The following is a 16,041-nucleotide window of genomic DNA, read 5'->3' as shown; positions in this document are numbered from 1 at the left end:
TTTTTTAATTTTCCAGGAGATGGTCAAGGCTGCAAAGGGAACGTCTGCCTGAGATTTGAAACCGAGACAAGGGTAATTGTGAGTATAAATTCCTGCTACTTCGAGGTTGTTTCTCTGCTAGAAGACTGAGGGGCTTTAGGAAACAGGGCAAGTGGGTTTCCCAGAGAGATGTTACTGTCCTGACTTTTTAGCCATCTGAGGGATACATTCTTGGGGCCTGACCTTGCATGATGCTAAGCATCTTCTATGAGATGCTGAGCACCTCAGCCACTATGGACCCCGAGGGTATGCAGTGACAGCCAGTCTGGGACACTGATGAGTCAGTAGAAGCCCAAAACCCCTCCAAAAAAGAACAAATTATTTTAAAAAAATGTAAAGTGACAGAACTGCAACACGTTGCTTTCCATCAATCTGTTGAGAATATCATCGTGCTTTATACATGCATGTATTTCCTTGTACGTTGTAACCCTACCTGTAAGAAGCAGAAACAGATATTTTACCATCTACACGGATCTATGATATGCCAAAGGATTTTTGTTTAACACTTTGATGAATGGCTTGCAATTTCCTTATGCCTTGCCCTAATGCAGACCTCCTGGGTGACAAAGGACTCATGGATCAGATGGTTGCCCAACATTCATTGATAGAAAGAAAGGATTTTGGATTTTTACAATTTAAACGAGCTGAAGAGTAGGGGCCAGATCCTCCGGTGGTGTAAGCTGGTGTTGCTCCATTGAACTGAGCTATACTGATTTGCACCAGCTAAGGCTCTGGCCCCATATGTCACCACACAGCTGGACTGGTGACTCTGTTGCTGACAAGGGCTGAATCCTGAGAAGTACTGTGCCCTTTCTGAGCACCTTGATAACAGTGGGCCAGGTCCTAATGTCCTTTATCCAGGTCTCGTTCTGCTAGCCTTGCACATGTTGAGAAGTGCCTTCAGTCCTGGAGTAGTCCCACTGAATTAGATTGGTTCCTGTACTGCATGCCTGTACAGGGGCATAAGAGGGAGTAAGAACTCCCCTAGCATGCCTGGGAGAGTGACTAATGCCAAGAGCCCCGCAGGTCCCGCCTGTGGAAATCCTTCTGAGGTGTGAGTCTGGGGGGTGGAGGGAGAAAGCACTACCAGAATCCTGCTCTGGGTTTTTCTGGGTGGCGCTGTCCAGGGTGGAGTTTGCCCACTCGCCTAGGAATGGGTAGAGGCTTTGCCCCTAGCCTCATGGATCCCCTGAGACCTGATCTGCAAGTGCCCAGCGCCATCCGTGAGGGAGGGCTCAGGATCTATCCGATTGACATGAACGAGAGTTGCAGATGATGCTTAGAACCTGTCAGGATTCCGCCCGGTTTGTCCTCTGTTGCACATACTTGGATGGTCTCTAGATCCTTTTTGCATTTTTCCTCTCTCTTCGTGGTTGTTCTCAACTCCTCCCTAGTTGCCTTATGGCGTGTGACAAGCTGTTTCCTCCCTCTCCTATATTGTTAATGAAGATACTAAAAAAAGGTTTAACTCAGATTCTTGTGCTGCCCCCACCATTCCACACCTCCCACTAGCTTAGTACATTGTGTTCATCCTATCCCTTTGCTCTAGGTTCTCCCATCTCCATTCATAGCCAAGCCAACGAGAATTAAATCTGAGCGCTACGTTTTGTGAAGGACTGGATCGAATGATTTAATAAAATCCAAATAGTTCCAGCTACCACTTGCCTTTCATCCACAACATGACAATTTCTACTAAAAGAAAGCAGCCCTGAAGCTTGTCTGGCAAGCTCCGTTCTTTAATGCCATGTTTTCTGTTGTTGATGGCAACAGATGGTGACACCCAATTCCAATTTCCACCAATTATGGCTGATTTGGGGGTGAGAAGTAGGACAACACCATCCACCTCTTGGTGCACGTCCTCTCACTAATCTGAGTACTAATTTCGGTACTAATCATGTACCGAAATCCTGATGCTGCGAGCTCCCGAATTCTTACTGACAAGAAGTAATATAGATTGCCTCTTTTGCCTCTTTTTCTAACACCAGTGTACCATTCTGAAACTGGTATCACCCCTCTGCCAAGCAGTACCAGATGGTGTCCAGGGTGAGTCACCTTCCCAGGGTGGAGAAATCAGTGACGTGGAGTCTGGGTATAGTCTAAGGCTAGGTCTATACTACCCGCCTGAATCGGCGGGTAGAAATCGACCTCTCGGGGATCGATTTATCGCGTCCCATCGGGACGCGACAATCGATCCCCGAATCGGCGCTCTTACTCCACCAGCGGAGGTGGGAGTAAGAGCCGCTGACAGAAAGCCGCAGAAGTCGATTTTGCCGCCGTCCTCACAACGGGGTAAGTCGACTACGCTATTAACGTAGCTGAATTTGCGTATCTTAAATCGACTCCCCCCTGTAGTGTAGATGTACCCTAAGTGTAACTTGCTTTATTTATACATAGATAATGGGCTGTGGCATAATCTAGCCCACGGACAGTAACGATGCTGCCCATGGAGTAAAGAATTGATCATCACAAGTAAGGGTGGACTGAGAGTTCAAACAGCATGCCTGGCAATCCCAGTCTCAGCCTAACACCAATGCCTGGTCCAGGGACCAATTCTGTCTCAAGAACTGACTCCAGTCAGAGCCCAAGGCAGAGAGCAAATTCTCCTGCTGCTCACACAGCTCCCTCTCTCCCACAGCTGTCTCTATACAAACCTTTGCACAAACCAAAATTAATAATAACATACCATATCTTCCCAAGTGTCAAAACTTGCTCACACACTAAGCAAAGGAACTCAGAAGAGTATATGTAAGTGCCATTTGGTGCCACCTACCATAACAATAGTGTGTGTACCCTTGAGATCTATGCACTACAAGGAGCTTTGTGCATAGACCCCTCCACATGAGAAGAGTCTCAATGAGGGAGCTGTGGGCTCAGCACCTCCCAGGATCAGGCTCTATTAATCTCTCTGGGCCTCAGTCCTTAACTCTAAGGTGGGGATGGTGATGGTTCTCTCTGTCACAGGCATGTGAAAGTAAATGAATTAATACATGTGAGGCACTCACACACCACGTTGGGGGCATTATAGGAGAACTTAGATAGAGATGCAAGATCCTCAGTGGCACTAAACTGATTTACTCCAGATGAGGCTCTGTTCCTCAGCTGAAACAGGCAAACAGAAATCAGGTTCAGCTTATTAAACATACATATAGTTAGTGTTAAATAATTGGCATTCGTTGGCATATTTGACTTGGATACTGTTTAATGATTTACTGAACTATACATCAGTCTTTATAATCATCCCATGATCCTTTCTTGGGTTTCCATGTGTTTACTTTGCCCGGGGTCTGCAAATCTCTCCAAATAGATTTTTCTCCTGCAACCTTGTTCATATTTTTTTTTTCCTTCTCAAAGGAGCCATTTCAGTCTCCTTACAATTTGCAAGACATTTCAGAAAGCTGCGACACAATCTTTCTGCTGACGGGTATGTGATCTGTCCTGTCTCAGCTCCCGCTATTCTTTTTTGGTGGAGTCCCCGTGAGAAGTAAAACTCTAATTTGCTGCGAAGAAATAGAATCGTTATCTAGACTGAAATAATTTCTTTTTCCAACCCACAAACTGATAAAACATCAAATTGGTGGAGTTTTCTTATCAGCTCATAGAATTTGTAGGACACAAAATAATGACCTGTCAACTTGCTTCGAGCAGGCCAGTTCTGTAGCTCTGCACCAATCACGTGGACCCTACCACAAAATGTAGGACAAAATCTAGGGCTGTCTTGATGGTATTTTAATAAGGATATTTAAGAGGACTTCTGAAAAGCCTCACAACTGGATGAGTAATGTGAGAGCTGAGATTTTATTACAACCCTTTATTATTTTTGGTACCTTTAGGCTACTGTATTTACAGTAGAATCTACACTTCTGCTAAGTTTAAGGCAGTTGTATGTCTTGTGTGTTCAGGATCTGTTAACTAGAGAGAAATATGCTGGCTTGAGTTACTGGAGCTGTTACTTTTCAATTTGGTGACAAACTGGCTGCTGGTAACCCGAGTGCAGGTTTGACCAATATTAGCGCCTGATCCTGCCAACTTCCAGTTCAAAATTTTGTCCACTCATTTAGACTACATCCGTTTTGGGGAGCCCCGCACCAAGGGCCTATTTTCCATGGGTGCAGAGGTCCCAAAACTTCCTTTGAAGTTAATAGATGCTTCAGACGCTCAGCCAGATCCAGGGTGTGTCAAGTTTGAGCCCTTAGAAATGGAAGGAGCCTAAATGAACAGACATGTCTGAAAGCCCTGTCTCTGCTCATTAAAGCTGCCCCTGTAGAAGCAGTCCCATTGAAGTCAGTGACAAAGAGTCCCATGGCACCACTGAAGTCAGGCTCTCACATGAGTAAGGACCACTCACACATGAGAGAGTTTGCAGGATCAGGCCTTCCTGATGTGTGTTTTGATGCTATTGTGAAAGACAGGCTTGGATACTGGTCACTGGTAGGCTGGTGCAAAACAGCTCATCCGCTTTTGCACAGGCACGTTTGAAATGGGACTACGTTAATGTGAACCTGGTGTCATTTAATTTGCACTAGTGGGTCCCCAACAGGGAGTTACAGTGCAACACTTCAGTGCAGTTCACACCCCCATAGTCCACATTGCAGGGCCATGTAGACATGCCTTAAGGAATCATCTCCCTGGCAAAACAGGTGAAATCGCTCAGCCAGCAATGGTTTCAAGACCTCCGACCTCATTTATGTCAGTCTGAAGGTATGTCCGAGATGGAGCGACATACCCACATTAGCTTTTCCTGTGTAGGTGTGGTGGGACTGGCTTCATAGGGTGCTATACAAGCACACTGGGGACTTTAGTTACGAACGCACATTGCTAGCCTGCACTGAGGCCCGTACGGCCGCGTCTACACCGCTGTTTTTAGCCCTGCTAGCACACCTAAAGCGAATGGAGCTATGCCTACCCGTGCTGCAATCACATCTCAGACTGCAGTGCAAGGAGGTGAGATCCTGCATAGGGTAGCTCCAGGGGAGTGGTATCACCTTGTCGTAAATGGGGTTCTGGAATACACTCATTGTGAATGCTCCTATGGAATTCTAGAGCCATTAGAAAGCGCTTTCTGCATAGGGCCTGGGAACTGACATCAGTGGGAGGAGAGAGCTTTCTCCAGCCCCCAGGATCAAGCCCCCACCACCCTGCAGGGTTAGTTCCTAACTGAGCTGCTCCCTTCTTTAATTAGACTTGTTCATCCAGACAAGGCACTCTGCATTGGGCTGGAATTTTACCCCTACACTTCAAGATATTCTTTTTTAAGAAAAATGTCTTGGCCTGATCTTCAAATATCTGATCCTTCCAGCCTTTTATTGTCATTAAGATACATTTCTGTATTTCCCTTGAAGTACTTGTTGTGTCATCAGGGCCGGTGCAACCATTTAGGTAACCTAGGCAGTCTCCTAAGACGCTAGGATTTGGGGGGGCGCCATTTTCTTCAGCAGCGACCGCAGCGGCCGGATCTTCGGCCGCCCCGGTCGCCACCGGCATTTAGGCGGAGGGAGCTGGGGCAGTGGAGCGCGGGGAGGGCCACCTGCAGCAAGGGGCGGGGGGGCGGCACGCAGGAGAACTTCCCGCCCCAGTTCACCCCTTCCCCGCCTCCTCCCCGAGCACGCCGTCACTGCTTCACTTCTCCCGCCTCCCTGGCTTGCGGCGCCAATCAGCTTAGGCGCCGCAAGCCAGAGAGGCGGGAGAAGTGAAGCGTGCTCGGGGAGGAGGCAGGGCAGGGGTGAGCTGGGGCGGGGGGGGGTGCCTCAGGGCGGAGGGAGGGAGCTGCCACGGGGGGGGGGGGGCGCGGGGGGGGGGGGCGGGGACGGGGGGGGGGGGGGCGCAAGGTGGAAGTTTTGCCTAGGGCACGAAACATCCGTCCATCGGCCCTGTGTATCATGGTAGCACCTAGAGCCCCATCATGCTGAGCACTGTTCATTGCATAGTGAGAGACTGTCCCTGCCCCAGTGAGCTTACCAGGTAAACAGACAAGACTGAGGAAGTATTATTATCTTCGTTTCACAGATAAAGGCGCTCCAGGTACGTCTACACTGCAAAAGACCCCCCACAGCATTGCGTCTCAGAGCCGGCTCAGCTGACTCGGGCTCATGGAGCTCAAAATGGCAGTGTAGATGAGCCCACTTGGGCTCTGAAACTCAGTGAAGGGAGGGAGAATCTCAGAGTCCAAGCGGGACCTCTACACTGCTATTTTTAGTTCTGTAGCATAAGCCCTGAAAGCCCGAGTCAGTTGATGTGGGCTCTGAGACTCACTTCAGTGAGTTTGTTTTGTAGACATTCCCTTAGTCAGAGAGCAATTAAGTAACTTGCCACACACAGCCTGCAGCAGAGGTCTTCTGCTGTCCCAGGTCTTCTAAGTCCCAGGCCTGTGCCTTAACCACAAGCCCATCCTTTCTCTTACACTGCTCTGTCTGAAATTAAGGATGTGGTCTTGCTCCCATTGACTATAATGGCAGAGCTCCCATTGACCTCCATGATTATCCCCTAAAGTAGCTACAGAGGGAAACATGCAAAAATCTAGTTAAAAAAAGAAAACAAATCTAGGTTGGACAAGCTCTCGCCTCCTGCTGTGAATTGCTCCAGCCCCCAACCAGCACAAGGCAAAGCAAAAAAGAAAAGCAACTCTGGAAAGGGTCAGTTCTTACTGCTCAATTGGTCAGCTGTCTATAGAGCCAATTTCTGCAGCTTTCTGTGGCATGGCAGGCCCCTAGGTAATATCTGACTGAATAGAACTGTAAGTGTTTAAACTGTATTGATGGAAATGGCTGTTTTATCCTATGTGCCTGAGATTTCAGCCCATCAGACATGAAGCAGGTCAAGATTCTTATGTCATTGTGTGTATTGTAGAGAAGAGAACAGAATACGTTTGATAGAAGTGGGGACTTAAAAGAGACTCTTCTTTAGGTATGAAACTTTCAAGTCACACAATGCATCAAAGAGCCATAGTCCGTACATTGAAAGGGGCGAAAGACATTACCTAATATTTTTATAGAATGAATAATAAGCATCCCGAGTGCCTGGAAGCTAATTTAGAAGTACAGATTGCACTGTGTCTCCCTGGTCTGAATCGCTCCCCAAAAGAGTCCCTAGCAAAAGAAAATGCATTGGGAGACCAACTTTTCTCCATTCTTTGTGAATGTCTCCTGGTCAGAGTTACTTATGAAAAGATGAAATAAAGTCTGTGCTAGAAGCAGCACGTCTCAAAAGAAACTCCGGAGCCAGTAGGGATTCCACTTCTCCCCTCCCCTACACACACATTTTTGTTCCTTAAATATTGAAAGCGTTGCATGCAATGTACTGTAATAGGGTCCTTAGGATGCAGGGGCATATATTAGCGTCAGGGATGGGGGGCTCTTATTCTTCTTAGGCACTTCATTCTTAGGGAATGGGGAGGTGTCTTCAGGGGGAAAAAACACCCTATCAGCGTGGTCTTTGTTTTTGTTCCAGCCAGGGCCGGCTCCAGGCACCAGCTTAACAAGCAGGTGCTTGCGGCGGCCAAGGGAGAGGGGCAGCACCTGCGGCAATCCGGGGCGGCAGATCCCTCACTCCCTCTAGGAGCGAAGGACCTGCCACTGAACTGCCGCTGCTGATCGCGGCTTTTTTTTTTTTTCCAATTGCCGTCACCGATCGCGATCGCGGCTTTTTTTTTTTTTGCTTGGGGCGGCAGAAATGCTGGAGCCGGCCCTGGTTCCAGCAGAGGCTCCATTGTTTTGTTCGGACACAGTACATGATAACCTGTTGCTCTTTGCAGCAGGAGTTGGAAATCTTGCACACAGCGGAAGGTACCAATTACGTTTCAGGTGTTGGTGTCGTGCAAAAAATGCCTTTTTAAGCAATAAACCATTCCAGGGATCCCTTGATTTATTAGAGGGAGCATTCTGTACCTGCAGTACCCAGCAATATAATGGAACTGTAAATGATAGGTGAGATTGGCCCCGTGCAATGGCTCTTACAACCCATGGGGGCTGAGTGGGACCTGAGTGGTGTTCGTGTAGGCCTGAATTTCACCGTATGTCAGAGACTTAGGGCCCAATCCAGCTCTCACTGACGTCAATGAGAGTCTCTTCACTGACATCAATGGGATTTGGATTGAGCCTTAAGTGCCCAAGCTTGAAGTCATTGAGAGTTTTATCAGGGGCACTCAAGGAAGCAGGATCTGGACCTAAAATGAGGAGAGTGGAGCCCTTCTTTTCTAGACCCTTAAAAATAAACTACTTCCTGTTTGGTGTTCAGTCCCTGAGAGCCAAATCCTATGAGATGCTGAATTTTCTCAGCCTCCATAATAGTAATGGGCGATGAACGAACTCAGTGCCTCTCTGGGGTCACCTATGCCTCACAGGGTTGATGCTTGTGAGAAGGAGCTTGGATGGAACCTCTGAAATCACCAACCAGAATGTTATGTTAACATCGAGACATGAGCTAGGTGATCTGGATGGGTTAGGGGCTTGCTGATGGGATTAGGGAGTTTATCACGTTAGGGCTGCCAGTTGGAAATGGGATGAGATTGGTAATGAGCGGAAGCTGCTACCTGAAGGCTCTGTTGGCCTCTGTGAAATAAGCTGGTGGCTTCCCACCACATTCCACAGGACATCACCGAACTGCCCCAAGTGCCTCACCCTCGTTGACAGCAGACAGACACGGATTGAACGGGCCCCAGAGACTGACCTAACCTTTCACCTCGGCAGGTCGGGGTTGAGACGCATTAGGGGTGCAACATGGGGGAAGCTCGCATTCCTGCAGTGAGCAGAGGGCATCCATCTCCAGGATTGTCAATGAGGCATCTTCCATGAGCCTTTAAAAAATATACCCTGTCTGGGGAAGCGGAACAGAACAAAAAGAGCAAGTGTGGAGGGAAGGATCACTATCTCACCGTCCACAAACAGGCAGCACAACAAGGCTGCAAAATTGTCTGACCTGGGCAAGCCACAAAAATATCTAGGAAAACAGAATCTACAGGTCAGCTGGATTTCTTTTCCCCCTTTGCCTTGCAGAATGAGTGGCTGCTCCAAGCCAGCTCATTTCCTGCTGCCCTCACTTGTCACATCAAACTTTATTTTTACCATCTGTGGAGACATAGTTAAATTTTAGTGCTCACTTATCTCCTTCTCCCCCAGGCCACAATTAATTGAGGCCAGGAGGCAGGCAGGGCTGCTCAGGCAATATTTACAAGAAGAAGGGAATGTTAATGGGTCACTTGGGCCGAGCCCTGTGGACGGGGGAGATGCTGCAGGTGGGAGGTGACAGTTGGCAAGGGAGGAAATCTTTGGAACCTTCCACAGGCCCCCAGAGTGATTAAAATTGCTGAGAATTAGGCTTTTTATAGCAATGAATTAAAACCTGCTCCTCACATTAAAATGCTAGTGCTGGGTCTCTTGTTTCTCTGGGACTCTTCTGGTGGCTGGGTAGCAGCGAGGCTGTGATGTGAAAGAGAACAAGGAGCCCGGGGGGAGAACGGCGTAGAAGCTAGAGGAGCCTTTCGGAGTTATAAACTCCTCCGATGCTGCAAAACTTGAATGTGGGAGCTCATGAGGAAATGACAGCTGCTCCTCTCACAGCTCAGCCTGGCAGCAGCATTCAGCTGATTATTATTATTTAAAGAGACAAGGTGGGTGAAGTAATACCTTGTATTGGACCAACTTCTGCTGGTGCGAGAGACAAGCTTTTGAGCTACACGGAGCTCTTCTTCAGGTCTGGGAAAGGCACTCAGAGTGTCACAGCTAAATTCAAGGTGGAACAGATTATTAAGCATAAGGAGTTAACAGATGTTGCAAGAAACCATTCAAAATGAAGTGGGAAATTAACACCCCTCCAGTCATTGGACAAAGGAGGTTTACAATTAGTGGTTTATAGATTGTTGTAATGAGACACGAAACGGAGTCCATGATTTTTAGTGTCTAGCAAGTTATGAATTTAAGCTCCCAGGCCCATCTTTTGAAGGTGTTGTGCAGATTTCCTTTGAGGATGAGGACAGAGAGCTCAGATATGGAGTGATCATTTTGTGAAAAGTGTTTGCCCCCAGGTGAAAGGGTGTCTTTGCCTTTTATCATTTTTCTGTGAGAGTTCAGCTGAGAGTGAAGTAATTGTCTTGTTTCATCTACATTGCTGTTATAGGGGCATTTGATGCACTGGATGAGGTACATCACATATTGTGATACAGCATATTTAGAACCCAAAGATCTTGAAAGGTGTGTTGTGTGGGATGTGGATCATCATAGCAGTGGAGATATAGCTGCAGGTTTTGCATCTCTTGTTTTGGCAGGGTCTGGTGCTGCTTTGAGTTGGTGTCTCCTGGTCTGTGGGCAGCTTGCTTCTGGTGATGAGGTTGAGGGCGGTGTTTGAAGGCCAGAAGATGGGGATCAGGAAAGATCTCTTTTAGGATGGGGTCCCCATCAAGTAAGGGTTGTAATGGTTTGATGATACCTTGCTATGGATTCCAATGTGTGGTGGTAGGTACCCACTTGGGGTGTACGGTCTCTGGATTTTATTTTTCTGCATTAAAGCAGTTTATCTCAGGGTACATGGATGTCCTGTTCCAGGATGCAATCTATTTCTCTAGTTCTCGTTTGGTGAAGGCAATTTTAAATGTGTTAAGGTGAGACTCAGCAGGTCAGGGTTCCACCATGCTATGTACTGTTCATACACAGAGTGAATGGTAGTCCCAGCCCCAAAGAGCTTATGGTATGAAATACAAGACCCACTAGGTGGATGAGACAAACAAATTGGCAAGGTGGGTGCTGGCAGGGACCAGGGGAATACAAATAATAAGAGGTTGCACATTTCTTAGCTAAGCAGGAGCAGTATCCCAACACGCCACTTGCCGAGCTGTTATCAGTTGGGTTTCCTCTGCAAAATCTAAGGGATAAAGGAGTTCAGGAGAGCTAGCAGTCTCTCCTGGAGCCCATATTAAAGGCACAATTGCAAACCATCCCGATGTGAAGAAAAGATAGGAAGAAAAATAAGAGACTAATATGGCTCAATCAGGAGCTCTTTATGATCAAAAGGGAATCCTACAAAAAGTGGAAACATGGATGAATTGCTAAGGTGCAGTACAGAAGAATATCACAAGCATATAGGGACAAAATCAGAAAGGCTAAGACACAAAATGAGTTACATCTAGCAAGGGACATAAAAGGGAATAAGAACAGGTTCTTTAAATACATAAGGAGCAAGAGCAAGACAAAGGAAAGCATAGGTCCTCTACTTAGCAGGGAAGGAGAGCTAATAACTGATGACATCAAGAAGGTGAGGTGTTTAATGCCTATTTTGCTTCAGTCTTCACTAAAAAGGTTAATGATGACCAGATACTCAACACAATTAATATTAACAAGGGGGGAAGGAATTCAAGCCAAAATAGGGAAAGGACAGGGTAAAGAATATTTAGATAAGTTAGATGTATTCAACTTACCTTAAGTACCCTAGGCCTGATGAAATTCAGCCTAGGGTACTTAAGGTACTCACTGAAGCAATCTTGAAACCATTAGCAATTATCTTTGGGAACTCATGGAGGATGGGTGAGGTCCTAGAGGACTGGGGAAAGGCAAACATAGTAGTGTACCTATCTTTAAAAAGGGTAATAAAGAGGATCCTTGGAATTATAGATCAGTCAGCCTAACTTCGATACTGGAACAAATTATTAAACAATCAGTTTGTAAGCTCCTAGAAGATAAAAGGGTTATAAGGAATAGGCAGCATGGATTTGTGAAGAACAAATCATCCCAAACCAACCTAATTTTCTTCTTTGAGAGGGTACTGGTCTAACAGATGGGGGGAAGCAGTAGATGTGATAGACCTTGATTTTGGTAAAGCTGATGACAGAGTCTCACATGACATTCTCATAAGAAAACAAGGGAAGTGCAGTCTAGATGAATTTACTATAAGGAGGGTGCACAACTGGTTTAAAGACCGTACTCAAAGAGTAGTTATCAATGGCTCGCTCTCAAACTGGAAGGGTGTATTTAGTGGGGTCCCGCAAGGATCAATCCTTAGTCCGGTACTATTCAATATTTTCATTAATGACTTGGGTAATAGAGTGGAGAGTATGCTTATAAAACTTGCAGATGACACCAGGCTGGGTGGGGTTGCAGGCAATTTACCGGACAGGATTAGAATTCAAAAGGACCTTGACAAATTGGAGAATTGGTTTCAAATCAACAAGATGAAATTCAATGACGATAAGTGCAAAGTAATTCACCTAGGAAGGAAAAATCAAATGCACAACTACAAAATGGAGAATAACTGGCTAGGTGATAATACTAGTAAAAGGGCCCTGCGCCCTAAGAGGGCCCCACGCCTGTGCCTAAGAGGGCCCCGCGCCCTAAAGAAGAGCGCCTAACTTAGGCGCCTTTTTAATTTTTTTACTCACCCGGCAGCGGTCCGGGTCTTTGGCGGCACTTCGGCGGCGGGTCCTTCACTTGCTCCAGGTCTTCGGCGGCATTTCGGTGGCGGGTCCTTCAGTGCCGCAGAAGACCCAGAGTGAGTGAAGGACCCGCCGCCGAAGACCCGGACTGCCGCTGGGTATTTGAATCAGGGTATTTGCACTTCCTAAAGCTGGCCCCGTGTGTGGTGCGGGTGCCCAGGGCCAGCTCCAGGCACCAGCTAAAGAAGCAGGTGCTTGGGGCGGCCAATACCAAGGGGCGGCACTCCGACCGCTACTGGGGCGGCATGTCCAGGTCTTCGGCGGCAATTCGGCGCCGGGTCCCTCACTCCCTCTCGGAGTGAAGGACCTGCCGCCGAATTGCCGCCAAAGAGTGGAGTGGAGCGATCATGCTGCCGTGGCTTTTTTTTTTTTTTGCTGCTTGGGGCGGCAGAAGACCTGGCGCCGGCCCTGCCTGGGCCTCATGCAATCCCAATACACAAGGTGAATTTCACCCTTAATGTGTGTAGCGAAAGTGCAGTTAAGAAGGTCAGTGGAAAGTGGTCTCCAAATTAAAGATCCCTTTAAAATTAACCATCCATGAGTCAATCCCTTTAAAAACAAATCAAGGAAGAAAGAAAAAAAAAACAGAGCTAGCAGGAGATCAGTTGGAAAACAGACATCTGGCCTATCTTTGGGGGCTGGTCAGTAATAATAAATGGGGGGAAAGGAGGAAGAGCACCTGCCTTAATGCAACTGCAGAGTCTGGCTTTTGAGCATTGTGCTTGATTTTTATACCCTGCATTAATTATATTTTAATTATTATTATTATGCCTCTTTAATCGTCTGTGCAGTGCCCTGAGCACCTTCGAGGGCGGGGATGCTTCATAAACGCTGACTGTATTATTAAGGTCTGGTCTATATGTAAAAAACAGAGGAGAGAGAAGACATACTTTGGCTCACCCAGACCCATTTGCAGGTTAAAGTGGTTTCTCTTCTATTGTCAGGTCCAGATGCCAGTTTCCCTTGTCTCCCTGCCTGCCCATGCTGCCCAAAGAGGAAAACCTGGTTCTGCCAGTATCTTACCTTGGGCCAATGCTGCGCCTTAAAGGGAAATTTCACCCGGATGGCACAACCCATGTGGCAGCTCCCAGGGCCAGGGGTGCTTGTTGCCGCAAATGAACCATGCAATGTTTGTGGTGAATTTTGGGGGAAGTTTCTCATTCTAACGGGCATTTCTGAGCCTGGTGCCAGAGGCAGCATTTGGCTGCAAAACAAGATCATTTGTGACACTAGGAACGCAAGACCCCTGCCCACGAGTGACTATATAGCAGTTTGCTGTAGAGAGGATCCCAGCTGCAAAGTTTGGATCCAGATAGGTATTCATGGTGGTGGCTGGGCCAGACCCTTGTCCAATTTCCAGCCTGCTTTTATAAATGGTGTGAAGGGGCACAAGCTGAGATTTTCCAAGAAGCCTAAGGGAGTTAGATGTCCAAATTGGGATTTGGGTGACTAACTCCTTTATGGTCCTTTGTCCTTCCACTGTCTCCAAGAGAGCGCATGGACCCTGCATTAGGGGGAAATTCACCCTTGTACAAAGAGTCAGCCTGAAGCCTGTGCTCTTCTGAAGTGAGACTTGGGAATTCCACCCGTCGTGGCCAAACTCTGCCTCCTGGGGATTGGCTTTACTGGAAACTTGAAAACAATAGCACAAAACCTTTCCTAGGATTTCTCTCCAGAACCTCCCTGTCTCTGCTCCCTGATTCACTCTTCCCCAATAAGCACTCCTCCCCTAAGTTCCCTGTAAGCTGCCTATTAAGCGCCATGCAGGCGCTCAGGGAACCTGCTTGGCCAGGACCTGCCGTGACCTGGGGGCGGTGCCCGTCCCTCAGCCCAAACGCTCGGCCCCGGCCTGGACCAGCTGCAGCTGGAATGCCCCTCCCCCGGCCCGAACTCAGCCCCAGCCTGGACCTGCCACAGCTGGGGGAGGGACGCCTATCCCACGGCCCCAGCCCCGGAGCTACCGCAGCAGGGATAGGCGCCTCTCCCCGCCCCCCCAGCCCAGGTGCTGCTGTGAGTAGAGAGAGCTGGGGGGAGTCCTCACTCCCCGCGGTAGCCCCAGGACAGCCTGTACTCCAAACCCCTCATCCCCAACCCCACCCCAGAGCCCGCACCCCGAGCCGGAATCCTCACACCCCAATCCTCTGCCCCAGCCCTGAGCCCCCTCCCACACTCCGAACCCCTCGGCCCCACCCCCACCATATGAATTTTGTTATGTGCACCAATATGGAGGTGATGTGTCACACCTTACCTCCATATTGGTGCACATAACAAAATTCATCCCGCACATGCGTGGGAAAAATTAAAGGGAACCCTGCGACCTCTCCCTTGTATTCCGCATGGCGTTAGCAAACTGCTCCTGCCAAAATGCATCAGCAGAACTTCAGCCTCTTTATTCAGAGTGTTCTCATCTCAAACAGCAACAGGAGCAGAGCTGGGGACAGGCATCTCAAGCAGTGACAAGAGTAGTGAGCAAAGACTCCCCACATCCCCTTTCTTACAGCTAATAGTACTAAGACTCACCCTCAGACCGGGCAGCTCTCAGACAGCCGACTCTTTCCCTCTGTCTCCACAGCCCAAGAAGCAACAGACTCAGTTCTTGTCTGTATAATGCAATGATGTGTGCCCATTACTGTAGTGTCTGAGTGGTAGGGAGTGGTCCATTATTGAGGGAAATTAAATCCCATGTGGGATAACTCCATGGTGCAGGACAGAACCATATGGGAAATAGTCGTAGAACCTCCTAGATCAAAGCCACAGGATGCATCTTTAGCACCATAAAACCACATAACTATCCGGAGGATTAGTCCACCAACTATTTAGTGCAGTGGTTTCAAACTGCGGGTCATGACTGAGTACTGGGTTGCAGAATGTAAGGCACTGGGTCACGGCGGTTCTGGTCAGCACCGCCGACCGGGCCGTTAAAAGTCCCTTCAGCGGTGCTGGCCGGCTAAGGCAGGCTGGTACCTAACTGTTCCGACAATGCGCTGCACCCTGGAAGTGGCCAGCAATAGGTCCAGCTCCTACGCAGGGGACCATGGGGCTCCGCGCGCTGCCCCCTCTCCGAGCTGGATCTAGCATTGGGCTTGCTACTTGCTTTTTGTGTTTCAAATCCTGTATTCAGGGTCTGATCCAAAGCCCACCAAAGTCCATGGGTGCCCTGGGGAGAAGTGAAACAAAACCTACATGTTACAGCTTATTCGTGATGACAAGTGAACCATACCCTCTGAACTTTCAGACTTCTGGGCTGAGCAAAAGGGGTGCCGTTTCCCTCTGAGGCTGGCCAAGAGCACAATTGTCATTGCCCAGGATTTTGCATGCTGTGAAGAGGAATCCGCATTTAAGTACACTAGGGAGCTCAGTGCTAGCTCCAAAGGTTGATAAACACTGTCAGCTCCTGTTTGGGCCTGGAGCTCTGAAGAAAGACTCTGCGAAGAGGGTCACAGTCTGAAGCAAGTTGGGGTCTGAAGTAATTGTGTTTTGTAATGGTCTGGCAGGTCAGTCAACCCAGTTTTTTATTCTCCAAAAGCTCTTTTGAACATTCAGTGGTGTGAAATAGCAGCCTCCAGGAGAGACCCGCAGCATCCTGGGGT

At 48.1% G+C, this 16,041-nt stretch overlaps 1 protein-coding gene across 2 annotated transcripts in view; it reads left to right on the top strand.

Moving 5' to 3' along the window:
* Positions 1 to 16,041, top strand: part of ZBTB7C (zinc finger and BTB domain containing 7C) — a 272,862-nt gene that overhangs the window by 148,298 nt on the left and 108,523 nt on the right. For both annotated transcript variants that reach the window (XM_034774475.1, XM_034774473.1), the window contains exon 2: positions 17 to 78. The gene's annotated coding sequence lies outside the window, so the exon portion shown is untranslated. The remainder of the gene's footprint in view (positions 1 to 16; positions 79 to 16,041) is intronic.

The sequence above is a fragment of the Trachemys scripta genome, chromosome 6, assembly GCF_013100865.1.
Source record: "Trachemys scripta elegans isolate TJP31775 chromosome 6, CAS_Tse_1.0, whole genome shotgun sequence".
In the NCBI taxonomy this organism is placed as follows: Eukaryota; Metazoa; Chordata; order Testudines; family Emydidae; genus Trachemys; species Trachemys scripta.
Note: the sequence above shows the minus strand (reverse complement) of the source record. Positions and strands in the feature narration are given on the sequence as shown.